Source organism: Neoarius graeffei, chromosome 10 (genome assembly GCF_027579695.1).
Source record: "Neoarius graeffei isolate fNeoGra1 chromosome 10, fNeoGra1.pri, whole genome shotgun sequence".
Taxonomy (NCBI): Eukaryota; Metazoa; Chordata; class Actinopteri; order Siluriformes; family Ariidae; genus Neoarius; species Neoarius graeffei.
Genome location: NC_083578.1, coordinates 24,650,616 through 24,675,451, shown reverse-complemented (window position 1 = coordinate 24,675,451; position 24,836 = coordinate 24,650,616). Strand labels below are relative to the sequence as shown.

Sequence of the window (24,836 nt, the reverse complement as noted above, 5' to 3'; positions counted from 1 at the left end):
CGAGAGGGCAGCTGGGAATGTGGAGAATCAATCTGAAAGCATTCGCTCACGTGCGCAGCGCATGTGTGGGCATGAAAAGCATGTAAACGGACCAAGAAGCACAGCTGCATGCAGACCCAGTGGCCTAATGGATAAGGCATCAGCCTTCGGAGCTGAGGATTGTGGGTTCAAGTCCCCCCTGGGTCAATTGAAAGGAAGCTTGTCTTGCTGTACTTTAGTTCAAAAGCGCACCCAGACTTCTGCCTGACCCTGCTGTTCTTTGTGGCTGGCCATTTCAGACACCCACGAGGTTTGCGTGTTGGCGCCACAGATCAGTGAATGTCGCGGGAGAAGGCTTATGCTCTGCGTTCAACGCTCTCTTTTCTAAACAAAGTGGTCCTTAAACTCAGCAACGCTGTTGTTCCAAACAAAGTATTTATTAACCTCAGCAACCTGTGTGGTACCATCTGCTCCTGAGTGTCGGATTTCCTCACCCACCCTGAACCTCAACACAGGCGTGCGCCAAGGCTGCTGCCTCAGCCCCCTGCTGTCGAGTGTATTCACTCCTGCCTCTTCTGCGTAGCTCAGAGAGGACAGCCTAATAAAATTCTCTGAGGATACTACGGACATAGCCCTCGGCAGTGGCTGCGACGGGAGCACCCACAGGAGGAAGTCTCAGGATCTGCCTTCACTGTCGCAACAAGAACAATCTCACCTTGATTGTCGACAAGACCGAGGAGCTCAGCATTGACCTTAAGAAAAGCAATGGCCATCCGTTCCCGGCTTGCCTGTCGAGCTGGTCAAAAGCCAGAGATTGCCGGGTTCCTCCCAAAAAACGGACTCGGCGAACCAGCAGCATACTCAGGAAGACACAGCGGCTTTCATGTTTGCGCTGACGATGGGCTCGTCCTCACGGCTTGCACGTCTGTCTGCCGGTTCCTGCACTGTCCTTTGGAAACTGTTTTGAAGTAACCGGCAGGTGGCACAAAATTTGCCAGTGGTGTACGGTAATGGCATCATGCAAGGTTCCCAGTCTTGTCAGCCGGGTTAGATTCCCAGCAGGTGCAGGCGCTCGTGATCCTTTGCTTCCTTCCGGTCCGTGCTGTGACAACCGACCCGATTCCTCTGAATGTGGAGTCAGTCTGATGCTGTTGATGGATGACATAGGTGAAAAGGTCCTGAGATTTCAAGTGAAGACCGACGAAATGAAATGGCCTCCTCCAATATTCTATCTTTGTGAACTGCGTTTGAGTCGTACCTTGCACAGACTGTCGCGATGCCCTGCGTGCTTCCCAGTTCGTGCTGGAAAAAGTCTGAAGAATTGCTGTGAATGTAGACAATCGATCCGAGCCGTTCGTATGACAGTTTCTGTCACGAGCGAGCAAGAGAAGCCCGATTCCTCTGAATGTGGAGTCAGTCTGATGCTGTTGATGGATGACATAGGTGAAAAGGTCCTGAGATTTCAAGTGAAGACCGACAAAATGAAGTGGCCTCCTCCAAGATTCTATCTTTGTGAACTGCGTTTGAGTCGTACCTTGCACAGACTGTCGCAATGCATTGCGTGCTTCCCAGTTCATGCTGGAAAAAGTCTGAAGAATTGCTGTGAATGTAGACAGTCAATCCGAGCCGTTCATATGACAGGTTCTGTCACCTGCGAGCAAGAGAAGCATCAAAGCATATGTAGAAACTATCCTAAGTAAGGGATAATGCATCAGCCTCCAGACCAGCTTTCCAGGGTCCGTCAGCAAAATCGAGAGGGCAGCTGTGAATGTGGAGAATCAATCTGAAAGCATTCGCTCACGTGCGCAGCGCATGTGTGGGCATGAAAAGCATGTAAATGGACCAAGAAGCACGGCTGCATGCAGGCCCAGTGGCCTAATGGATAAGGCATCAGCCTTCGGAGCTGAGGATTGTGGGTTCAAGTCCCCCCTGGGTCAATTGAAAGGAAGCTCGTCTCGCTGTACTTTAGTTCAAAAGCGCACCCAGACTTCTGCCTGACCCTGCTGTTCTTTGTGGCTGGCCATTTCAGACACCCACGAGGTTTGCGTGTTGGCGCCACAGATCAGTGAATGTCGCGGTAGAAGGCTTATGCTCTGCGTTCAAGGCTGTCTTTTCTAAACAAAGTGGTCCTTAAACTCAGCAACGCTGTTGTTCCAAACAAAGTATTTATTAACCTCAGCAACCTGTGTGGTACCATCTGCTCCTGGGTGTCGGATTTCCTCACCCACCCTGAACCTCAACACAGGCGTGCGCCAAGGCTGCTGCCTCAGCCCCCTGCTGTCGAGTGTATTCACTCCTGCCTCTTCTGCGTAGCTCAGAGAGGACAGCCTAATAAAATTCTCTGAGGATACTACGGACATAGCCCACGGCAGTGGCTGCGACGGGAGCACCCACAGGAGGAAGTCTCAGGATCTGCCTTCACTGTCGCAACAAGAACAATCTCACCTTGATTGTCGACAAGACCGAGGAGCTCAGCATTGACCTTAAGAAAAGCAATGGCCATCCGTTCCCGGCTTGCCTGTCGAGCTGGTCAAAAGCCAGAGATTGCCGGGTTCCTCCCAAAAAACGGACTCGGCGAACCAGCAGCATACTCAGGAAGACACAGCGGCTTTCATGTTTGCGCTGACGATGGGCTCGTCCTCACGGCTTGCACGTCTGTCTGCCGGTTCCTGCACTGTCCTTTGGAAACTGTTTTGAAGTAACCGGCAGGTGGCACAAAATGTGCCAGTGGTGTACGGTAATGGCATCATGCAAGGTTCCCAGTCTTGTCAGCCGGGTTAGATTCCCAGCAGGTGCAGGCGCTCGTGATCCTTTGCTTCCTTCCGGTCCGTGCTGTGACAACCGACCCGATTCCTCTGAATGTGGAGTCAGTCTGATGCTGTTGATGGATGACATAGGTGAAAAGGTCCTGAGATTTCAAGTGAAGACCGACGAAATGAAATGGCCTCCTCCAATATTCTAGCTTTGTGAACTGCGTTTGAGTCGTACCTTGCACAGACTGTCGCGATGCCCTGCGTGCTTCCCAGTTCGTGCTGGAAAAAGTCTGAAGAATTGCTGTGAATGTAGACAATCGATCCGAGCAGTTCGTATGTCAGTTTCTGTCACGAGCGAGCAAGAGAAGCCCGATTCCTCTGAATGTGGAGTCAGTCTGATGCTGTTGATGGATGACATAGGTGAAAAGGTCCTGAGATTTCTAGTGAAGACCGACAAAATGAAGTGGCCTCCTCCAAGATTCTATCTTTGTGAACTGCGTTTGAGTCGTACCTTGCACAGACTGTCGCAATGCATTGCGTGCTTCCCAGTTCATGCTGGAAAAAGTCTGAAGAATTGCTGTGAATGTAGACAGTCAATCCGAGCCGTTCATATGACAGGTTCTGTCACCTGCGAGCAAGAGAAGCATCAAAGCATATGTAGAAACTATCCTAAGTAAGGGATAATGCATCAGCCTCCAGACCAGCTTTCCAGGGTCCGTCAGCAAAATCGAGAGGGCAGCTGTGAATGTGGAGAATCAATCTGAAAGCATTCGCTCACGTGCGCAGCGCATGTGTGGGCATGAAAAGCATGTAAACGGACCAAGAAGCACAGCTGCATGCAGACCCAGTGGCCTAATGGATAAGGCGTCAGCCTTTAGACCTGAGGATTGTGGGTTCAAGTCCCCCCTGGGTCAATTGAAAGGAAGCTTGTCTCGCTGTACTTTAGTTCAAAAGCGCACCCAGACTTCTGCCTGACCCTGCTGTTCTTTGTGGCTGGCCATTTCAGACACCCACGAGGTTTGCGTGTTGGCGCCACAGATCAGTGAATGTCGCGGGAGAAGGCTTATGCTCTGCGTTCAACGCTCTCTTTTCTAAACAAAGTGGTCCTTAAACTCAGCAACGCTGTTGTTCCAAACAAAGTATTTATTAACCTCAGCAACCTGTGTGGTACCATCTGCTCCTGAGTGTCGGATTTCCTCACCCACCCTGAACCTCAACACAGGCGTGCGCCAAGGCTGCTGCCTCAGCCCCCTGCTGTCGAGTGTATTCACTCCTGCCTCTTCTGCGTAGCTCAGAGAGGACAGCCTAATAAAATTCTCTGAGGATACTACGGACATAGCCCTCGGCAGTGGCTGCGACGGGAGCACCCACAGGAGGAAGTCTCAGGATCTGCCTTCACTGTCGCAACAAGAACAATCTCACCTTGATTGTCGACAAGACCGAGGAGCTCAGCATTGACCTTAAGAAAAGCAATGGCCATCCGTTCCCGGCTTGCCTGTCGAGCTGGTCAAAAGCCAGAGATTGCCGGGTTCCTCCCAAAAAACGGACTCGGGGAACCAGCAGCATACTCAGGAAGACACAGCGGCTTTCATGTTTGCGCTGACGATGGGCTCGTCCTCACTTCTTGCACGTCTGTCTGCCGGTTCCTGCACTGTCCTTTGGAAACTGTTTTGAAGTAACCGGCAGGTGGCACAAAATTTGCCAGTGGTGTACGGTAATGGCATCATGCAAGGTTCCCAGTCTTGTCAGCCGGGTTAGATTCCCAGCAGGTGCAGGCGCTCGTGATCCTTTGCTTCCTTCCGGTCCGTGCTGTGACAACCGACCCGATTCCTCTGAATGTGGAGTCAGTCTGATGCTGTTGATGGATGACATAGGTGAAAAGGTCCTGAGATTTCAAGTGAAGACCGACGAAATGAAATGGCCTCCTCCAATATTCTATCTTTGTGAACTGCGTTTGAGTCGTACCTTGCACAGACTGTCGCGATGCCCTGCGTGCTTCCCAGTTCGTGCTGGAAAAAGTCTGAAGAATTGCTGTGAATGTAGACAATCGATCCGAGCCGTTCGTATGACAGTTTCTGTCACGAGCGAGCAAGAGAAGCCCGATTCCTCTGAATGTGGAGTCAGTCTGATGCTGTTGATGGATGACATAGGTGAAAAGGTCCTGAGATTTCAAGTGAAGACCGACAAAATGAAGTGGCCTCCTCCAAGATTCTATCTTTGTGAACTGCGTTTGAGTCGTACCTTGCACAGACTGTCGCAATGCATTGCGTGCTTCCCAGTTCATGCTGGAAAAAGTCTGAAGAATTGCTGTGAATGTAGACAGTCAATCCGAGCCGTTCATATGACAGGTTCTGTCACCTGCGAGCAAGAGAAGCATCAAAGCATATGTAGAAACTATCCTAAGTAAGGGATAATGCATCAGCCTCCAGACCAGCTTTCCAGGGTCCGTCAGCAAAATCGAGAGGGCAGCTGTGAATGTGGAGAATCAATCTGAAAGCATTCGCTCACGTGCGCAGCGCATGTGTGGGCATGAAAAGCATGTAAATGGACCAAGAAGCACGGCTGCATGCAGGCCCAGTGGCCTAATGGATAAGGCATCAGCCTTCGGAGCTGAGGATTGTGGGTTCAAGTCCCCCCTGGGTCAATTGGAAGGAAGCTCGTCTCGCTGTACTTTAGTTCAAAAGCGCACCCAGACTTCTGCCTGACCCTGCTGTTCTTTGTGGCTGGCCATTTCAGACACCCACGAGGTTTGCGTGTTGGCGCCACAGATCAGTGAATGTCGCGGTAGAAGGCTTATGCTCTGCGTTCAAGGCTGTCTTTTCTAAACAAAGTGGTCCTTAAACTCAGCAACGCTGTTGTTCCAAACAAAGTATTTATTAACCTCAGCAACCTGTGTGGTACCATCTGCTCCTGAGTGTCGGATTTCCTCACCCACCCTGAACCTCAACACAGGCGTGCGCCAAGGCTGCTGCCTCAGCCCCCTGCTGTCGAGTGTATTCACTCCTGCCTCTTCTGCGTAGCTCAGAGAGGACAGCCTAATAAAATTCTCTGAGGATACTACGGACATAGCCCACGGCAGTGGCTGCGACGGGAGCACCCACAGGAGGAAGTCTCAGGATCTGCCTTCACTGTCGCAACAAGAACAATCTCACCTTGATTGTCGACAAGACCGAGGAGCTCAGCATTGACCTTAAGAAAAGCAATGGCCATCCGTTCCCGGCTTGCCTGTCGAGCTGGTCAAAAGCCAGAGATTGCCGGGTTCCTCCCAAAAAACGGACTCGGCGAACCAGCAGCATACTCAGGAAGACACAGCGGCTTTCATGTTTGCGCTGACGATGGGCTCGTCCTCACGGCTTGCACGTCTGTCTGCCGGTTCCTGCACTGTCCTTTGGAAACTGTTTTGAAGTAACCGGCAGGTGGCACAAAATGTGCCAGTGGTGTACGGTAATGGCATCATGCAAGGTTCCCAGTCTTGTCAGCCGGGTTAGATTCCCAGCAGGTGCAGGCGCTCGTGATCCTTTGCTTCCTTCCGGTCCGTGCTGTGACAACCGACCCGATTCCTCTGAATGTGGAGTCAGTCTGATGCTGTTGATGGATGACATAGGTGAAAAGGTCCTGAGATTTCAAGTGAAGACCGACGAAATGAAATGGCCTCCTCCAATATTCTAGCTTTGTGAACTGCGTTTGAGTCGTACCTTGCACAGACTGTCGCGATGCCCTGCGTGCTTCCCAGTTCGTGCTGGAAAAAGTCTGAAGAATTGCTGTGAATGTAGACAATCGATCCGAGTAGTTCGTATGTCAGTTTCTGTCACGAGCGAGCAAGAGAAGCCCGATTCCTCTGAATGTGGAGTCAGTCTGATGCTGTTGATGGATGACATAGGTGAAAAGGTCCTGAGATTTCTAGTGAAGACCGACAAAATGAAGTGGCCTCCTCCAAGATTCTATCTTTGTGAACTGCGTTTGAGTCGTACCTTGCACAGACTGTCGCAATGCATTGCGTGCTTCCCAGTTCATGCTGGAAAAAGTCTGAAGAATTGCTGTGAATGTAGACAGTCAATCCGAGCCGTTCATATGACAGGTTCTGTCACCTGCGAGCAAGAGAAGCATCAAAGCATATGTAGAAACTATCCTAAGTAAGGGATAATGCATCAGCCTCCAGACCAGCTTTCCAGGGTCCGTCAGCAAAATCGAGAGGGCAGCTGTGAATGTGGAGAATCAATCTGAAAGCATTCGCTCACGTGCGCAGCGCATGTGTGGGCATGAAAAGCATGTAAACGGACCAAGAAGCACAGCTGCATGCAGACCCAGTGGCCTAATGGATAAGGCATCAGCCTTCAGAGCTGAGGATTGTGGGTTCAAGTCCCCCCTGGGTCAATTAAAAGGAAGCTTGTCTCGCTGTACTTTAGTTCAAAAGCGCACCCAGACTTCTGCCTGACCCTGCTGTTCTTTGTGGCTGGCCATTTCAGACACCCACGAGGTTTGCGTGTTGGCGCCACAGATCAGTGAATGTCACGGGAGAAGGCTTATGCTCTGCGTTCAACGCTCTCTTTTCTAAACAAAGTGGTCCTTAAACTCAGCAACGCTGTTGTTCCAAACAAAGTATTTATTAACCTCAGCAACCTGTGTGGTACCATCTGCTCCTGAGTGTCGGATTTCCTCACCCACCCTGAACCTCAACACAGGCGTGCGCCAAGGCTGCTGCCTCAGCCCCCTGCTGTCGAGTGTATTCACTCCTGCCTCTTCTGCGTAGCTCAGAGAGGACAGCCTAATAAAATTCTCTGAGGATACTACGGACATAGCCCTCGGCAGTGGCTGCGACGGGAGCACCCACAGGAGGAAGTCTCAGGATCTGCCTTCACTGTCGCAACAAGAACAATCTCACCTTGATTGTCGACAAGACCGAGGAGCTCAGCATTGACCTTAAGAAAAGCAATGGCCATCCGTTCCCGGCTTGCCTGTCGAGCTGGTCAAAAGCCAGAGATTGCCGGGTTCCTCCCAAAAAACGGACTCGGCGAACCAGCAGCATACTCAGGAAGACACAGCGGCTTTCATGTTTGCGCTGACGATGGGCTCGTCCTCACGGCTTGCACGTCTGTCTGCCGGTTCCTGCACTGTCCTTTGGAAACTGTTTTGAAGTAACCGGCAGGTGGCACAAAATTTGCCAGTGGTGTACGGTAATGGCATCATGCAAGGTTCCCAGTCTTGTCAGCCGGGTTAGATTCCCAGCAGGTGCAGGCGCTCGTGATCCTTTGCTTCCTTCCGGTCCGTGCTGTGACAACCGACCCGATTCCTCTGAATGTGGAGTCAGTCTGATGCTGTTGATGGATGACATAGGTGAAAAGGTCCTGAGATTTCAAGTGAAGACCGACGAAATGAAATGGCCTCCTCCAATATTCTATCTTTGTGAACTGCGTTTGAGTCGTACCTTGCACAGACTGTCGCGATGCCCTGCGTGCTTCCCAGTTCGTGCTGGAAAAAGTCTGAAGAATTGCTGTGAATGTAGACAATCGATCCGAGCCGTTCGTATGACAGTTTCTGTCACGAGCGAGCAAGAGAAGCCCGATTCCTCTGAATGTGGAGTCAGTCTGATGCTGTTGATGGATGACATAGGTGAAAAGGTCCTGAGATTTCAAGTGAAGACCGACAAAATGAAGTGGCCTCCTCCAAGATTCTATCTTTGTGAACTGCGTTTGAGTCGTACCTTGCACAGACTGTCGCAATGCATTGCGTGCTTCCCAGTTCATGCTGGAAAAAGTCTGAAGAATTGCTGTGAATGTAGACAGTCAATCCGAGCCGTTCATATGACAGGTTCTGTCACCTGCGAGCAAGAGAAGCATCAAAGCATATGTAGAAACTATCCTAAGTAAGGGATAATGCATCAGCCTCCAGACCAGCTTTCCAGGGTCCGTCAGCAAAATCGAGAGGGCAGCTGGGAATGTGGAGAATCAATCTGAAAGCATTCGCTCACGTGCGCAGCGCATGTGTGGGCATGAAAAGCATGTAAACGGACCAAGAAGCACAGCTGCATGCAGACCCAGTGGCCTAATGGATAAGGCATCAGCCTTCGGAGCTGAGGATTGTGGGTTCAAGTCCCCCCTGGGTCAATTGAAAGGAAGCTTGTCTTGCTGTACTTTAGTTCAAAAGCGCACCCAGACTTCTGCCTGACCCTGCTGTTCTTTGTGGCTGGCCATTTCAGACACCCACGAGGTTTGCGTGTTGGCGCCACAGGTCAGTGAATGTCGCGGGAGAAGGCTTATGCTCTGCGTTCAACGCTCTCTTTTCTAAACAAAGTGGTCCTTAAACTCAGCAACGCTGTTGTTCCAAACAAAGTATTTATTAACCTCAGCAACCTGTGTGGTACCATCTGCTCCTGAGTGTCGGATTTCCTCACCCACCCTGAACCTCAACACAGGCGTGCGCCAAGGCTGCTGCCTCAGCCCCCTGCTGTCGAGTGTATTCACTCCTGCCTCTTCTGCGTAGCTCAGAGAGGACAGCCTAATAAAATTCTCTGAGGATACTACGGACATAGCCCTCGGCAGTGGCTGCGACGGGAGCACCCACAGGAGGAAGTCTCAGGATCTGCCTTCACTGTCGCAACAAGAACAATCTCACCTTGATTGTCGACAAGACCGAGGAGCTCAGCATTGACCTTAAGAAAAGCAATGGCCATCCGTTCCCGGCTTGCCTGTCGAGCTGGTCAAAAGCCAGAGATTGCCGGCTTCCTCCCAAAAAACGGACTCGGCGAACCAGCAGCATACTCAGGAAGACACAGCGGCTTTCATGTTTGCGCTGACGATGGGCTCGTCCTCACGGCTTGCACGTCTGTCTGCCGGTTCCTGCACTGTCCTTTGGAAACTGTTTTGAAGTAACCGGCAGGTGGCACAAAATGTGCCAGTGGTGTACGGTAATGGCATCATGCAAGGTTCCCAGTCTTGTCAGCCGGGTTAGATTCCCAGCAGGTGCAGGCGCTCGTGATCCTTTGCTTCCTTCCGGTCCGTGCTGTGACAACCGACCCGATTCCTCTGAATGTGGAGTCAGTCTGATGCTGTTGATGGATGACATAGGTGAAAAGGTCCTGAGATTTCAAGTGAAGAACGACGAAATGAAATGGCCTCCTCCAATATTCTATCTTTGTGAACTGCGTTTGAGTCGTACCTTGCACAGACTGTCGCGATGCCCTGCGTGCTTCCCAGTTCGTGCTGGAAAAAGTCTGAAGAATTGCTGTGAATGTAGACAATCAATCCGAGCCGTTCAGATGACAGTTTCTGTCACGTGCGAGCAAGAGAAGCATCAAAGCATATGTAGAAACTAGCCTAAGTAAGGGATAATGCATCAGCCTCCAGACCAGCTTTCCAGGGTCCGTCAGCAAAATCGAGAGGGCAGCTGTGAATGTGGAGAATCAATCTGAAAGCATTCGCTCACGTGCGCAGCGCATGTGTGGGCATGAAAAGCATGTAAATGGACCAAGAAGCACGGCTGCATGCAGGCCCAGTGGCCTAATGGATAAGGCATCAGCCTTCGGAGCTGAGGATTGTGGGTTCAAGTTCCCCCTGGGTCAATTGAAAGGAAGCTCGTCTCGCTGTACTTTAGTTCAAAAGCGCACCCAGACTTCTGCCTGACCCTGCTGTTCTTTGTGGCTGGCCATTTCAGACACCCACGAGGTTTGCGTGTTGGCGCCACAGATCAGTGAATGTCGCGGTAGAAGGCTTATGCTCTGCGTTCAAGGCTGTCTTTTCTAAACAAAGTGGTCCTTAAACTCAGCAACGCTGTTGTTCCAAACAAAGTATTTATTAACCTCAGCAACCTGTGTGGTACCATCTGCTCCTGGGTGTCGGATTTCCTCACCCACCCTGAACCTCAACACAGGCGTGCGCCAAGGCTGCTGCCTCAGCCCCCTGCTGTCGAGTGTATTCACTCCTGCCTCTTCTGCGTAGCTCAGAGAGGACAGCCTAATAAAATTCTCTGAGGATACTACGGACATAGCCCACGGCAGTGGCTGCGACGGGAGCACCCACAGGAGGAAGTCTCAGGATCTGCCTTCACTGTCGCAACAAGAACAATCTCACCTTGATTGTCGACAAGACCGAGGAGCTCAGCATTGACCTTAAGAAAAGCAATGGCCATCCGTTCCCGGCTTGCCTGTCGAGCTGGTCAAAAGCCAGAGATTGCCGGGTTCCTCCCAAAAAACGGACTCGGCGAACCAGCAGCATACTCAGGAAGACACAGCGGCTTTCATGTTTGCGCTGACGATGGGCTCGTCCTCACGGCTTGCACGTCTGTCTGCCGGTTCCTGCACTGTCCTTTGGAAACTGTTTTGAAGTAACCGGCAGGTGGCACAAAATGTGCCAGTGGTGTACGGTAATGGCATCATGCAAGGTTCCCAGTCTTGTCAGCCGGGTTAGATTCCCAGCAGGTGCAGGCGCTCGTGATCCTTTGCTTCCTTCCGGTCCGTGCTGTGACAACCGACCCGATTCCTCTGAATGTGGAGTCAGTCTGATGCTGTTGATGGATGACATAGGTGAAAAGGTCCTGAGATTTCAAGTGAAGACCGACGAAATGAAATGGCCTCCTCCAATATTCTAGCTTTGTGAACTGCGTTTGAGTCGTACCTTGCACAGACTGTCGCGATGCCCTGCGTGCTTCCCAGTTCGTGCTGGAAAAAGTCTGAAGAATTGCTGTGAATGTAGACAATCGATCCGAGCAGTTCGTATGTCAGTTTCTGTCACGAGCGAGCAAGAGAAGCCCGATTCCTCTGAATGTGGAGTCAGTCTGATGCTGTTGATGGATGACATAGGTGAAAAGGTCCTGAGATTTCTAGTGAAGACCGACAAAATGAAGTGGCCTCCTCCAAGATTCTATCTTTGTGAACTGCGTTTGAGTCGTACCTTGCACAGACTGTCGCAATGCATTGCGTGCTTCCCAGTTCATGCTGGAAAAAGTCTGAAGAATTGCTGTGAATGTAGACAGTCAATCCGAGCCGTTCATATGACAGGTTCTGTCACCTGCGAGCAAGAGAAGCATCAAAGCATATGTAGAAACTATCCTAAGTAAGGGATAATGCATCAGCCTCCAGACCAGCTTTCCAGGGTCCGTCAGCAAAATCGAGAGGGCAGCTGTGAATGTGGAGAATCAATCTGAAAGCATTCGCTCACGTGCGCAGCGCATGTGTGGGCATGAAAAGCATGTAAATGGACCAAGAAGCACAGCTGCATGCAGACCCAGTGGCCTAATGGATAAGGCATCAGCCTTCAGAGCTGAGGATTGTGGGTTCAAGTCCCCCCTGGGTCAATTGAAAGGAAGCTTGTCTCGCTGTACTTTAGTTCAAAAGCGCACCCAGACTTCTGCCTGACCCTGCTGTTCTTTGTGGCTGGCCATTTCAGACACCCACGAGGTTTGCGTGTTGGCGCCACAGATCAGTGAATGTCGCGGTAGAAGGCTTATGCTCTGCGTTCAAGGCTGTCTTTTCTAAACAAAGTGGTCCTTAAACTCAGCAACGCTGTTGTTCCAAACAAAGTATTTATTAACCTCAGCAACCTGTGTGGTACCATCTGCTCCTGGGTGTCGGATTTCCTCACCCACCCTGAACCTCAACACAGGCGTGCGCCAAGGCTGCTGCCTCAGCCCCCTGCTGTCGAGTGTATTCACTCCTGCCTCTTCTGCGTAGCTCAGAGAGGACAGCCTAATAAAATTCTCTGAGGATACTACGGACATAGCCCACGGCAGTGGCTGCGACGGGAGCACCCACAGGAGGAAGTCTCAGGATCTGCCTTCGCTGTCGCAACAAGAACAATCTCACCTTGATTGTCGACAAGACCGAGGAGCTCAGCATTGACCTTAAGAAAAGCAATGGCCATCCGTTCCCGGCTTGCCTGTCGAGCTGGTCAAAAGCCAGAGATTGCCGGCTTCCTCCCAAAAAACGGACTCGGCGAACCAGCAGCATACTCAGGAAGACACAGCGGCTTTCATGTTTGCGCTGACGATGGGCTCGTCCTCACGGCTTGCACGTCTGTCTGCCGGTTCCTGCACTGTCCTTTGGAAACTGTTTTGAAGTAACCGGCAGGTGGCACAAAATGTGCCAGTGGTGTACGGTAATGGCATCATGCAAGGTTCCCAGTCTTGTCAGCCGGGTTAGATTCCCAGCAGGTGCAGGCGCTCGTGATCCTTTGCTTCCTTCCGGTCCGTGCTGTGACAACCGACCCGATTCCTCTGAATGTGGAGTCAGTCTGATGCTGTTGATGGATGACATAGGTGAAAAGGTCCTGAGATTTCAAGTGAAGACCGACGAAATGAAATGGCCTCCTCCAATATTCTATCTTTGTGAACTGCGTTTGAGTCGTACCTTGCACAGACTGTCGCGATGCCCTGCGTGCTTCCCAGTTCGTGCTGGAAAAAGTCTGAAGAATTGCTGTGAATGTAGACAATCGATCCGAGCAGTTCGTATGTCAGTTTCTGTCACGAGCGAGCAAGAGAAGCCCGATTCCTCTGAATGTGGAGTCAGTCTGATGCTGTTGATGGATGACATAGGTGAAAAGGTCCTGAGATTTCTAGTGAAGACCGACAAAATGAAGTGGCCTCCTCCAAGATTCTATCTTTGTGAACTGCGTTTGAGTCGTACCTTGCACAGACTGTCGCAATGCATTGCGTGCTTCCCAGTTCATGCTGGAAAAAGTCTGAAGAATTGCTGTGAATGTAGACAGTCAATCCGAGCCGTTCATATGACAGGTTCTGTCACCTGCGAGCAAGAGAAGCATCAAAGCATATGTAGAAACTATCCTAAGTAAGGGATAATGCATCAGCCTCCAGACCAGCTTTCCAGGGTCCGTCAGCAAAATCGAGAGGGCAGCTGTGAATGTGGAGAATCAATCTGAAAGCATTCGCTCACGTGCGCAGCGCATGTGTGGGCATGAAAAGCATGTAAACGGACCAAGAAGCACAGCTGCATGCAGACCCAGTGGCCTAATGGATAAGGCATCAGCCTTCAGAGCTGAGGATTGTGGGTTCAAGTCCCCCCTGGGTCAATTAAAAGGAAGCTTGTCTCGCTGTACTTTAGTTCAAAAGCGCACCCAGACTTCTGCCTGACCCTGCTGTTCTTTGTGGCTGGCCATTTCAGACACCCACGAGGTTTGCGTGTTGGCGCCACAGATCAGTGAATGTCACGGGAGAAGGCTTATGCTCTGCGTTCAACGCTCTCTTTTCTAAACAAAGTGGTCCTTAAACTCAGCAACGCTGTTGTTCCAAACAAAGTATTTATTAACCTCAGCAACCTGTGTGGTACCATCTGCTCCTGAGTGTCGGATTTCCTCACCCACCCTGAACCTCAACACAGGCGTGCGCCAAGGCTGCTGCCTCAGCCCCCTGCTGTCGAGTGTATTCACTCCTGCCTCTTCTGCGTAGCTCAGAGAGGACAGCCTAATAAAATTCTCTGAGGATACTACGGACATAGCCCTCGGCAGTGGCTGCGACGGGAGCACCCACAGGAGGAAGTCTCAGGATCTGCCTTCACTGTCGCAACAAGAACAATCTCACCTTGATTGTCGACAAGACCGAGGAGCTCAGCATTGACCTTAAGAAAAGCAATGGCCATCCGTTCCCGGCTTGCCTGTCGAGCTGGTCAAAAGCCAGAGATTGCCGGGTTCCTCCCAAAAAACGGACTCGGCGAACCAGCAGCATACTCAGGAAGACACAGCGGCTTTCATGTTTGCGCTGACGATGGGCTCGTCCTCACGGCTTGCACGTCTGTCTGCCGGTTCCTGCACTGTCCTTTGGAAACTGTTTTGAAGTAACCGGCAGGTGGCACAAAATTTGCCAGTGGTGTACGGTAATGGCATCATGCAAGGTTCCCAGTCTTGTCAGCCGGGTTAGATTCCCAGCAGGTGCAGGCGCTCGTGATCCTTTGCTTCCTTCCGGTCCGTGCTGTGACAACCGACCCGATTCCTCTGAATGTGGAGTCAGTCTGATGCTGTTGATGGATGACATAGGTGAAAAGGTCCTGAGATTTCAAGTGAAGACCGACGAAATGAAATGGCCTCCTCCAATATTCTATCTTTGTGAACTGCGTTTGAGTCGTACCTTGCACAGACTGTCGCGATGCCCTGCGTGCTTCCCAGTTCGTGCTGGAAAAAGTCTGAAGAATTGCTGTGAATGTAGACAATCGATCCGAGCCGTTCGTATGACAGTTTCTGTCACGAGCGAGCAAGAGAAGCCCGATTCCTCTGAATGTGGAGTCAGTCTGATGCTGTTGATGGATGACATAGGTGAAAAGGTCCTGAGATTTCAAGTGAAGACCGACAAAATGAAGTGGCCTCCTCCAAGATTCTATCTTTGTGAACTGCGTTTGAGTCGTACCTTGCACAGACTGTCGCAATGCATTGCGTGCTTCCCAGTTCATGCTGGAAAAAGTCTGAAGAATTGCTGTGAATGTAGACAGTCAATCCGAGCCGTTCATATGACAGGTTCTGTCACCTGCGAGCAAGAGAAGCATCAAAGCATATGTAGAAACTATCCTAAGTAAGGGATAATGCATCAGCCTCCAGACCAGCTTTCCAGGGTCCGTCAGCAAAATCGAGAGGGCAGCTGGGAATGTGGAGAATCAATCTGAAAGCATTCGCTCACGTGCGCGGCGCATGTGTGGGCATGAAAAGCATGTAAACGGACCAAGAAGCACAGCTGCATGCAGACCCAGTGGCCTAATGGTTAAGGCATCAGCCTTCGGAGCTGAGGATTGTGGGTTCAAGTCCCCCCTGGGTCAATTGAAAGAAAGCTTGTCTTGCTGTACTTTAGTTCAAAAGCGCACCCAGACTTCTGCCTGACCCTGCTGTTCTTTGTGGCTGGCCATTTCAGACACCCACGAGGTTTGCGTGTTGGCGCCACAGGTCAGTGAATGTCGCGGGAGAAGGCTTATGCTCTGCGTTCAACGCTCTCTTTTCTAAACAAAGTGGTCCTTAAACTCAGCAACGCTGTTGTTCCAAACAAAGTATTTATTAACCTCAGCAACCTGTGTGGTACCATCTGCTCCTGAGTGTCGGATTTCCTCACCCACCCTGAACCTCAACACAGGCGTGCGCCAAGGCTGCTGCCTCAGCCCCCTGCTGTCGAGTGTATTCACTCCTGCCTCTTCTGCGTAGCTCAGAGAGGACAGCCTAATAAAATTCTCTGAGGATACTACGGACATAGCCCTCGGCAGTGGCTGCGACGGGAGCACCCACAGGAGGAAGTCTCAGGATCTGCCTTCACTGTCGCAACAAGAACAATCTCACCTTGATTGTCGACAAGACCGAGGAGCTCAGCATTGACCTTAAGAAAAGCAATGGCCATCCGTTCCCGGCTTGCCTGTCGAGCTGGTCAAAAGCCAGAGATTGCCGGCTTCCTCCCAAAAAACGGACTCGGCGAACCAGCAGCATACTCAGGAAGACACAGCGGCTTTCATGTTTGCGCTGACGATGGGCTCGTCCTCACGGCTTGCACGTCTGTCTGCCGGTTCCTGCACTGTCCTTTGGAAACTGTTTTGAAGTAACCGGCAGGTGGCACAAAATGTGCCAGTGGTGTACGGTAATGGCATCATGCAAGGTTCCCAGTCTTGTCAGCCGGGTTAGATTCCCAGCAGGTGCAGGCGCTCGTGATCCTTTGCTTCCTTCCGGTCCGTGCTGTGACAACCGACCCGATTCCTCTGAATGTGGAGTCAGTCTGATGCTGTTGATGGATGACATAGGTGAAAAGGTCCTGAGATTTTAAGTGAAGACCGACGAAATGAAATGGCCTCCTCCAATATTCTATCTTTGTGAACTGCGTTTGAGTCGTACCTTGCACAGACTGTCGCGATGCCCTGCGTGCTTCCCAGTTCGTGCTGGAAAAAGTCTGAAGAATTGCTGTGAATGTAGACAATCAATCCGAGCCGTTCAGATGACAGTTTCTGTCACGTGCGAGCAAGAGAAGCATCAAAGCATATGTAGAAACTAGCCTAAGTAAGGGATAATGCATCAGCCTCCAGACCAGCTTTCCAGGGTCCGTCAGCAAAATCGAGAGGGCAGCTGGGAATGTGGAGAATCAATCTGAAAGCATTCGCTCACGTGCGCAGCGCATGTGTGGGCATGAAAAGCATGTAAACGGACCAAGAAGCACGGCTGCATGCAGGCCCAGTGGCCTAATGGATAAGGCGTCAGCCTTCGGAGGTGAGAATTGTGGGTTCAAGTCCCCCCTGGGTCAATTGAAAGGAAGCTAGTCTCGCTGTACTTTAGTTCAAAAGTGCACCCAGACTTCTGCCTGACCCTGCTGTTCTTTGTGGCTGGCCATTTCAGACAACGGCTGAAGCCCACGAGGTTTGCGTGTTGGCGCCACAGATCAGTGAATGTCGCGGGAGAAGGCTTATGCTCTGCGTTCAACGCTCTCTTTTCTAAACAAAGTGGTCCTTAAACTCAGCAACGCTGTTGTTCCAAACAAAGCATTTATTAACCTCAGCAACCTGTGTGGTACCATCTGCTCCTGGGTGTCGGATTTCCTCACCCACCCTGAACCTCAACACAGGCGTGCACCAAGGCTGCTGCCTCAGCTCCCTGCTGTCGAGTGTATTCACTCCTGCCTCTTCTGCGTAGCTCAGAGAGGACAGCCTAATAAAATTCTCTGAGGATACCACGGACATAGGCCTCGGCAGTGGCTGCGACGGGAGCACCCACAGGAGGAAGTCTCAGGATCTGCCTTCACTGTTGCAACAAGAACAATCTCACCTTGATTGTCGACAAGACCGAGGAGCTCAGCATTGACCTTAAGAAAAGCAATGGCCATCCGTTCCCGGCTTGCCTGTCGAGCTGGTCAAAAGCCAGACATTGCCGGGTTCCTCCCAACAAACGGACTCGGCGATCCAGCAGCATACTCAGGAAGACACAGCGGCTTTCATGTTTGCGCTGACGATGGGCTCGTCCTCACGGCTTGCACGTCTGTCTGCCGGTTCCTGCACTGTCCTTTGGAAACTGTTTTGAAGTAACTGGAAGTAACTGATTCTGGCATAAGACCTTCCTTGTACTCTCCGGGTACGGATGACAATCCAAAACCTGAAGCACGTAAAATTGGCCCGGCAGGTGGCACAAAACGTGCCAGTGGTGTACGGTAATGGCATCATGCAAGGTTCCCAGTCTTGTCAGCCGGGTTAGATTCCCGGCAGGTGCAGGCGCTCGTGATCCTTTGCTTCCTTCCGGTCCGTGCTGTGACAACCTACCCGATTCCTCTGAATGTGGAGTCAGTCTGATGCTGTTGATGGATGACATAGGTGAAAAGGTCCTGAGATTTCAAGTGAAGACCGACGAAATGAAGTGGCCTCCTCCAAGATTCTATCTTTGTGAACTGCGTTTGAGTCGTACCTTGCACAGACTGTCGCGATGCCCTGCGTGCTTCCCAGTTCGTGCTGGAAAAAGTCTGAAGAATTGCTGTGAATGTAGACAATCGATCCGAGCCGTTCGTATGACAGTTTCTGTCACGAGCGAGCAAGAGAAGCCCGATTCCTCTGAATGTGGAGTCAGTCTGATGCTGTTGATGGATGACATAGGTGAAAAGGTCCTGAGATTTCAAGTGAAGACCGACAAAATGAAGTGGCCTCCTCCAAGATTCTACCTTTGTGAACTGCGTTTGAGTCGTACCTTGCACAGACTGTCGCGATGCATTGCGTGCTTCCCAGTTCGTGCTGGAAAAAGTCTGAAGAATTGCTGTGAATGTAGACAATCAATCCGAGCCGTTCAGATGACAGTTTCTGTCACGTGCGAGCAAGAGAAGCATCAAAGCATATGTAGAAACTAGCCTAAGTAAGGGATAATGCATCAGCCTCCAGACCAGCTTTCCAGGGTCCGTCAGCAAAATCGAGAGGGCAGCTGGGAATGTGGAGAATCAATCTGAAAGCATTCGCTCACGTGCGCAGCGCATGTGTGGGCATGAAAAGCATGTAAACGGACCAAGAAGCACAGCTGCAGGCAGGCCCTGTGGCCTAATGGATAAGGCATCAGCCTTTGGAGCTGAGGATTGTGGGTTCAAGTCCCCCCTGGGTCAATTGAAAGGAAGCTCGTCTCGCTGTACTTTAGTTCAAAAGCGCACCCAGACTTTTGCCTGACCCTTCTGTTCTTTGTGGCTGGCCATTTCAGACAACGGCTGAAGCCCACGAGGTTTGCGTATTGGCGCCACAGATCAGTGAATGTCGCGGGAGAAGGCTTATGTTCTGCGTTCAACGCTCTCTTTTCTAAACAAAGTGGTCCTTAAACTCAGCAACGCTGTTGTTCCAAACAAAGCATTTATTAACCTCAGCAACCTGTGTGGTACCATCTGCTCCTGGGTGTCGGATTTCCTCACCCACCCTGAACCTCAACACAGGCGTGCGCCAAGGCTGCTGCCTCAGCCCCCTGCTGTCGAGTGTATTCACTCCTGCCTCTTCTGCGTAGCTCAGAGAGGACAGCCTAATAAAATTCTCTGAGGATACCACGGACATAGGCCTCGGCAGTGGCTGCGACGGGAGCACCCACAGGAGGAAGTCTCAGGATCTGCCTTCACTGTCGCAACAAGAACAATCTCACCTTGATTGTCGACAAGACCGAGGAGCTCAGCATTGACCTTAAGAAAAGCAATGGCCATCCGTTCCCGGCTTGCCTGTCGAGCTGGTCAAAAGCCAGAGATTGCCGGGTTCCTCCCAAAAAACGGACTCGGCGAACCAGCAGCATACTCAGGAAGACACAGCGGGTTTCATGTTTGCGCTGACGATGGGCTCGTCCTCACGGCTTGCACGTCTGTCTGCCGGTTCCTGCACTGTCCTTTGGAAACTGTTTTGAAGTAACTGGAAGTAACTGATTCTGGCATAAGACCTTCCTTGTACTCTCCGGGTACGGATGACAATCCAAAAGCTGAAGCACGTAAAATTGGCCCGGCAGGTGGCACAAAACGTGCCAGTGGTGTACGGTAATGGCATCATGCAAGGTTCCCAGTCTTGTCAGCCGGGTTAGATTCCCGGCAGGTGCAGGCGCTCGTGATCCTTTGCTTCCTTCCGGTCCGTGCTGTGACAACCGACCCGATTCCTCTGAATGTGGAGTCAGTCTGATGCTGTTGATGGATGACATAGGTGAAAAGGTCCTGAGATTTCAAGTGAAGACCGACAAAATGAAGTGGCCTCCTCCAAGATTCTATCTTTGTGAACTGCGTTTGAGTCGTACCTTGCACAGACTGTCGCGATGCATTGCGTGCTTCCCAGTTCGTGCTGGAAAAAGTCTGAAGAATTGCTGTGAATGTAGACAATCAATCCGAGCCGTTCAGATGACAGTTTCTGTCACGAGCGAGCAAGAGAAGCCCGATTCCTCTGAATGTGGAGTCAGTCTGATGCTGTTGATGGATGACATAAGTGAAAAGGTCCTGAGATTTCAAGTGAAGACCGACAAAATGAAGTGGCCTCCTCCAAGATTCTACCTTTGTGAACTGCGTTTGAGTCGTACCTTGCACAGACTGTCGCGATGCATTGCGTGCTTCCCAGTTCGTGCTGGAAAAAGTCTGAAGAATTGCTGTGAATGTAGACAATCAATCCGAGCCGTTCAGATGACAGTTTCTGTCACGTGCGAGCAAGAGAAGCATCAAAGCATATGTAGAAACTAGCCTAAGTAAGGGATAATGCATCAGCCTCCAGACCAGCTTTCCAGGGTCCGTCAGCAAAATCGAGAGGGCAGCTGGGAATGTGGAGAATCAATCTGAAAGCATTCGCTCACGTGCGCAGTGCATGTGTGGGCATGAAAAGCATGTAAACGGACCAAGAAGCACAGCTGCAGGCGGGCCCAGTGGCCTAATGGATAAGGCATCAGCCTTTGTAGCTGAGGATTGTGGGTTCAAGTCCCCCCTGGGTCAATTGAAAGGAAGCTCGTCTCGCTGTACTTTAGTTCAAAAGCGCACCCAGACTTCTGCCTGACCCTGCTGTTCTTTGTGGCTGGCCATTTCAGACAACAGCTGAAGCCCACGAGGTTTGCGTGTTGGCGCCACAGATCAGTGAATGTCGCGGGAGAAGGCTTATGCTCTGCGTTCAACGCTCTCTTTTCTAAACAAAGTGGTCCTTAAACTCAGCAACGCTGTTGTTCCAAACAAAGTATTTATTAACCTCAGCAACCTGTGTGGTACCATCTGCTCCTGGGTGTCGGATTTCCTCACCCACCCTGAACCTCAACACAGGCGTGCGCCAAGGCTGCTGCCTCAGCCCCCTGCTGTCGAGTGTATTCACTCCTGCCTCTTCTGCGTAGCTCAGAGAGGACAGCCTAATAAAATTCTCTGAGGATACCACGGACATAGGCCTCGGCAGTGGCTGCGACGGGAGCACCCACAGGAGGAAGTGTCAGGATCTGCCTTCACTGTCGCAACAAGAACAATCTCACCTTGATTGTCGACAAGACCGAGGAGCTCAGCATTGACCTTAAGAAAAGCAATGGCCATCCGTTCCCGGCTTGCCTGTCGAGCTGGTCAAAAGCCAGAGATTGCCGGGTTCCTCCCAAAAACGGACTCGGCGAACCAGCAGCATACTCAGGAAGACACAGCGGGTTTCATGTTTGCGCTGACGATGGGCTCGTCCTCACGGCTTGCACGTCTGTCTGCCGGTTCCTGCACTGTCCTTTGGAAACTGTTTTGAAGTAACTGGAAGTAACTGATTCTGGCATAAGACCTTCCTTGTACTCTCCGGGTACGGATGACAATCCAAAACCTGAAGCACGTAAAATTGGCCCGGCAGGTGGCACAAAACGTGCCAGTGGTGTACGGTAATGGCATCATGCAAGGTTCCCAGTCTTGTCAGCCGGGTTAGATTCCCGGCAAGTGCAGGCGCTCGTGATCCTTTGCTTCCTTCCGGTCCGTGCTGTGACAACCGACCCGATTCCTCTGAATGTGGAGTCAGTCTGATGCTGTTGATGGATGACATAGGTGAAAAGGTCCTGAGATTTCAAGTGAAGACCGACAAAATGAAGTGGCCTCCTCCAAGATTCTACCTTTGTGAACTGCGTTTGAGTCGTACCTTGCACAGACTGTCGCGATGCATTGCGTGCTTCCCAGTTCGTGCTGGAAAAAGTCTGAAGAATTGCTGTGAATGTAGACAATCAATCCGAGCCGTTCAGATGACAGTTTCTGTCACGTGCGAGCAAGAGAAGCATCAAAGCATATGTAGAAACTAGCCTAAGTAAGGGATAATGCATCAGCCTCCAGACCAGCTTTCCAGGGTCCGTCAGCAAAATCGAGAGGGCAGCTGGGAATGTGGAGAATCAATCTGAAAGCATTCGCTCACGTGCGCAGCGCATGTGTGGGCATGAAAAGCATGTAAACGGACCAAGAAGCACAGCTGCAGGCAGGCCCAGTGGCCTAATGGATAAGGCATCAGCCTTCGGAGCTGAGGATTGTGGGTTCAAGTCCCCCCTGGGTCAATTGAAAGGAAGCTTGTCTCGCTGTACTTTAGTTCAAAAGCGCACCCAGACTTCTGCCTGACCCTGCTGTTCTTTGTGGGTGGCCATTTCAGACAACGGCTGAAGCCCACGAGGTTTGCGTGTTGGCGCCACAGATCAGTGAATGTCGCGGGAGAAGGCTTATGCTCTGCGTTCAACGCTCTCTTTTCTAAACAAAGTGGTCCTTAAACTCAGCAACGCTGTTGTTCCAAACAAAGTATTTATTAACCTCAGCAACTTGTGTGGTACCATCTGCTCCTGGGTGTCGGATTTCCTCACCCACCCTGAACCTCAACACAGGCGTGCGCCAAGGCTGCTGCCTCAGCCCCCTGCTGTCGAGTGTATTCACTCCTGCCTCTTCTGCGTAGCTCAGAGAGGACAGCCTAATAAAATTCTCTGAGGATACCACGGACATAGGCCTCGGCAGTGGCTGCGACGGGAGCACCCACAGGAGGAAGTCTCAGGATCTGCCTTCACTGTCGCAACAAGAACAATCTCACCTTGATTGTCGACAAGACCGAGGAGCTCAGCATTGACCTTAAGAAAAGCAATGGCCATCCGTTCCCGGCTTGCCTGTCGAGCTGGTCAAAAGCCAGAGATTGCCGGGTTCCTCCCAAAAAACGGACTCGGCGAACCAGCAGCATACTCAGGAAGACACAGCGGCTTTCATGTTTGCGCTGACGATGGGCTCGTCCTCACGGCTTGCACGTCTGTCTGCCGGTTCCTGCACTGTCCTTTGGAAACTGTTTTGAAGTAACTGGAAGTAACTGATTCTGGCATAAGACCTTCCTTGTACTCTCCGGGTACGGATGACAATCCAAAACCTGAAGCACGTAAAATTGGCCCGGCAGGTGGCACAAAACGTGCCAGTGGTGTACGGTAATGGCATCATGCAAGGTTCCCAGTCTTGTCAGCCGGGTTAGATTCCCGGCAGGTGCAGGCGCTCGTGATCCTTTGCTTCCTTCCGGTCCGTGCTGTGACAACCGACCCGATTCCTCTGAATGTGGAGTCAGTCTGATGCTGTTGATGGATGACATAGGTGAAAAGGTCCTGAGATTTCAAGTGAAGACCGACAAAATGAAGTGGCCTCCTCCAAGATTCTATCTTTGTGAACTGCGTTTGAGTCGTACCTTGCACAGACTGTCGCGATGCCCTGCGTGCTTCCCAGTTCGTGCTGGAAAAAGTCTGAAGAATTGCTGTGAATGTAGACAATCGATCCGAGCCGTTCGTATGACAGTTTCTGTCACGAGCGAGCAAGAGAAGCCCGATTCCTCTGAATGTGGAGTCAGTCTGATGCTGTTGATGGATGACATAGGTGAAAAGGTCCTGAGATTTCAAGTGAAGACCGACAAAATGAAGTGGCCTCCTCCAAGATTCTACCTTTGTGAACTGCGTTTGAGTCGTACCTTGCACAGACTGTCGCGATGCATTGCGTGCTTCCCAGTTCGTGCTGGAAAAAGTCTGAAGAATTGCTGTGAATGTAGACAATCAATCCGAGCCGTTCAGATGACAGTTTCTGTCACGTGCGAGCAAGAGAAGCATCAAAGCATATGTAGAAACTAGCCTAAGTAAGGGATAATGCATCAGCCTCCAGACCAGCTTTCCAGGGTCCGTCAGCAAAATCGAGAGGGCAGCTGGGAATGTGGAGAATCAATCTGAAAGCATTCGCTCACGTGCGCAGCGCATGTGTGGGCATGAAAAGCATGTAAACGGACCAAGAAGCACAGCTGCAGGCAGGCCCAGTGGCCTAATGGATAAGGCATCAGCCTTCGGAGCTGAGGATTGTGGGTTCAAGTCCCCCCTGGGTCAATTGAAAGGAAGCTTGTCTCGCTGTACTTTAGTTCAAAAGCGCACCCAGACTTCTGCCTGACCCTGCTGTTCTTTGTGGGTGGCCATTTCAGACAACGGCTGAAGCCCACGAGGTTTGCGTGTTGGCGCCACAGATCAGTGAATGTCGCGGGAGAAGGCTTATGCTCTGCGTTCAATGCTCTCTTTTCTAAACAAAGTGGTCCTTAAACTCAGCAACGCTGTTGTTCCAAACAAAGTATTTATTAACCTCAGCAACCTGTGTGGTACCATCTGCTCCTGGGTGTCGGATTTCCTCACCCACCCTGAACCTCAACACAGGCGTGCGCCAAGGCTGCTGCCTCAGCCCCCTGCTGTCGAGTGTATTCACTCCTGCCTCTTCTGCGTAGCTCAGAGAGGACAGCCTAATAAAATTCTCTGAGGATACCACGGACATAGGCCTCGGCAGTGGCTGCGACGGGAGCACCCACAGGAGGAAGTCTCAGGATCTGCCTTCACTGTCGCAACAAGAACAATCTCACCTTGATTGTCGACAAGACCGAGGAGCTCAGCGTGCTCCTCAACCTTAGGCGTGCTCCAAGTCTGCTGCATCAGTCCCCTGCTTTCAAGTGTATTCCCTCCTGCCTCTTCTGCGTATCTGTGAGACAACAGCCTTATAACATTCTCTGAGGATACCACGGACATATCCAACAGACAACATTGATGCTCATGTTCACATCACTGTCTATAAAGAAAGCACTACCTGATTGTCTTAGACTCCATTGCGGTGTTCGTTCCTTTTCCGTAATATACAAACAGTTATTTTGTGGATGTCATTTCATGAGAGAAATCACCAACAAGACAGTTATCAAAATCAGACATTAACACTAAATAT

At 51.1% G+C, this 24,836-nt stretch overlaps 10 non-coding genes across 10 annotated transcripts; all 10 read left to right on the top strand.

Annotated features, from left to right (window-relative positions):
- Positions 1–113: 113 nt before the first annotated feature.
- Positions 114–186, top strand: trnar-ucg (transfer RNA arginine (anticodon UCG)). The gene has a single exon. It is a non-coding gene; the product is annotated as a tRNA-Arg (tRNA).
- A 1,657-nt stretch (positions 187–1,843) lies between these two features.
- Positions 1,844–1,916, top strand: trnar-ucg (transfer RNA arginine (anticodon UCG)). Its single transcript has one exon. It is a non-coding gene; the product is annotated as a tRNA-Arg (tRNA).
- Positions 1,917–5,303: 3,387 nt separating this feature from the next.
- On the top strand, positions 5,304–5,376 carry trnar-ucg (transfer RNA arginine (anticodon UCG)). Its single transcript has one exon. It is a non-coding gene; the product is annotated as a tRNA-Arg (tRNA).
- Positions 5,377–8,763: 3,387 nt separating this feature from the next.
- trnar-ucg (transfer RNA arginine (anticodon UCG)) lies at positions 8,764–8,836 on the top strand. Its single transcript has one exon. It is a non-coding gene; the product is annotated as a tRNA-Arg (tRNA).
- Positions 8,837–10,217: 1,381 nt separating this feature from the next.
- On the top strand, positions 10,218–10,290 carry trnar-ucg (transfer RNA arginine (anticodon UCG)). Its single transcript has one exon. It is a non-coding gene; the product is annotated as a tRNA-Arg (tRNA).
- Positions 10,291–15,407: 5,117 nt separating this feature from the next.
- Positions 15,408–15,480, top strand: trnar-ucg (transfer RNA arginine (anticodon UCG)). Its single transcript has one exon. It is a non-coding gene; the product is annotated as a tRNA-Arg (tRNA).
- A 3,208-nt stretch (positions 15,481–18,688) lies between these two features.
- On the top strand, positions 18,689–18,761 carry trnaq-uug (transfer RNA glutamine (anticodon UUG)). Its single transcript has one exon. It is a non-coding gene; the product is annotated as a tRNA-Gln (tRNA).
- Positions 18,762–20,515: 1,754 nt separating this feature from the next.
- On the top strand, positions 20,516–20,588 carry trnaq-uug (transfer RNA glutamine (anticodon UUG)). Its single transcript has one exon. It is a non-coding gene; the product is annotated as a tRNA-Gln (tRNA).
- A 1,477-nt stretch (positions 20,589–22,065) lies between these two features.
- On the top strand, positions 22,066–22,138 carry trnar-ucg (transfer RNA arginine (anticodon UCG)). Its single transcript has one exon. It is a non-coding gene; the product is annotated as a tRNA-Arg (tRNA).
- A 1,754-nt stretch (positions 22,139–23,892) lies between these two features.
- trnar-ucg (transfer RNA arginine (anticodon UCG)) lies at positions 23,893–23,965 on the top strand. The gene has a single exon. It is a non-coding gene; the product is annotated as a tRNA-Arg (tRNA).
- Positions 23,966–24,836: the final 871 nt, after the last annotated feature.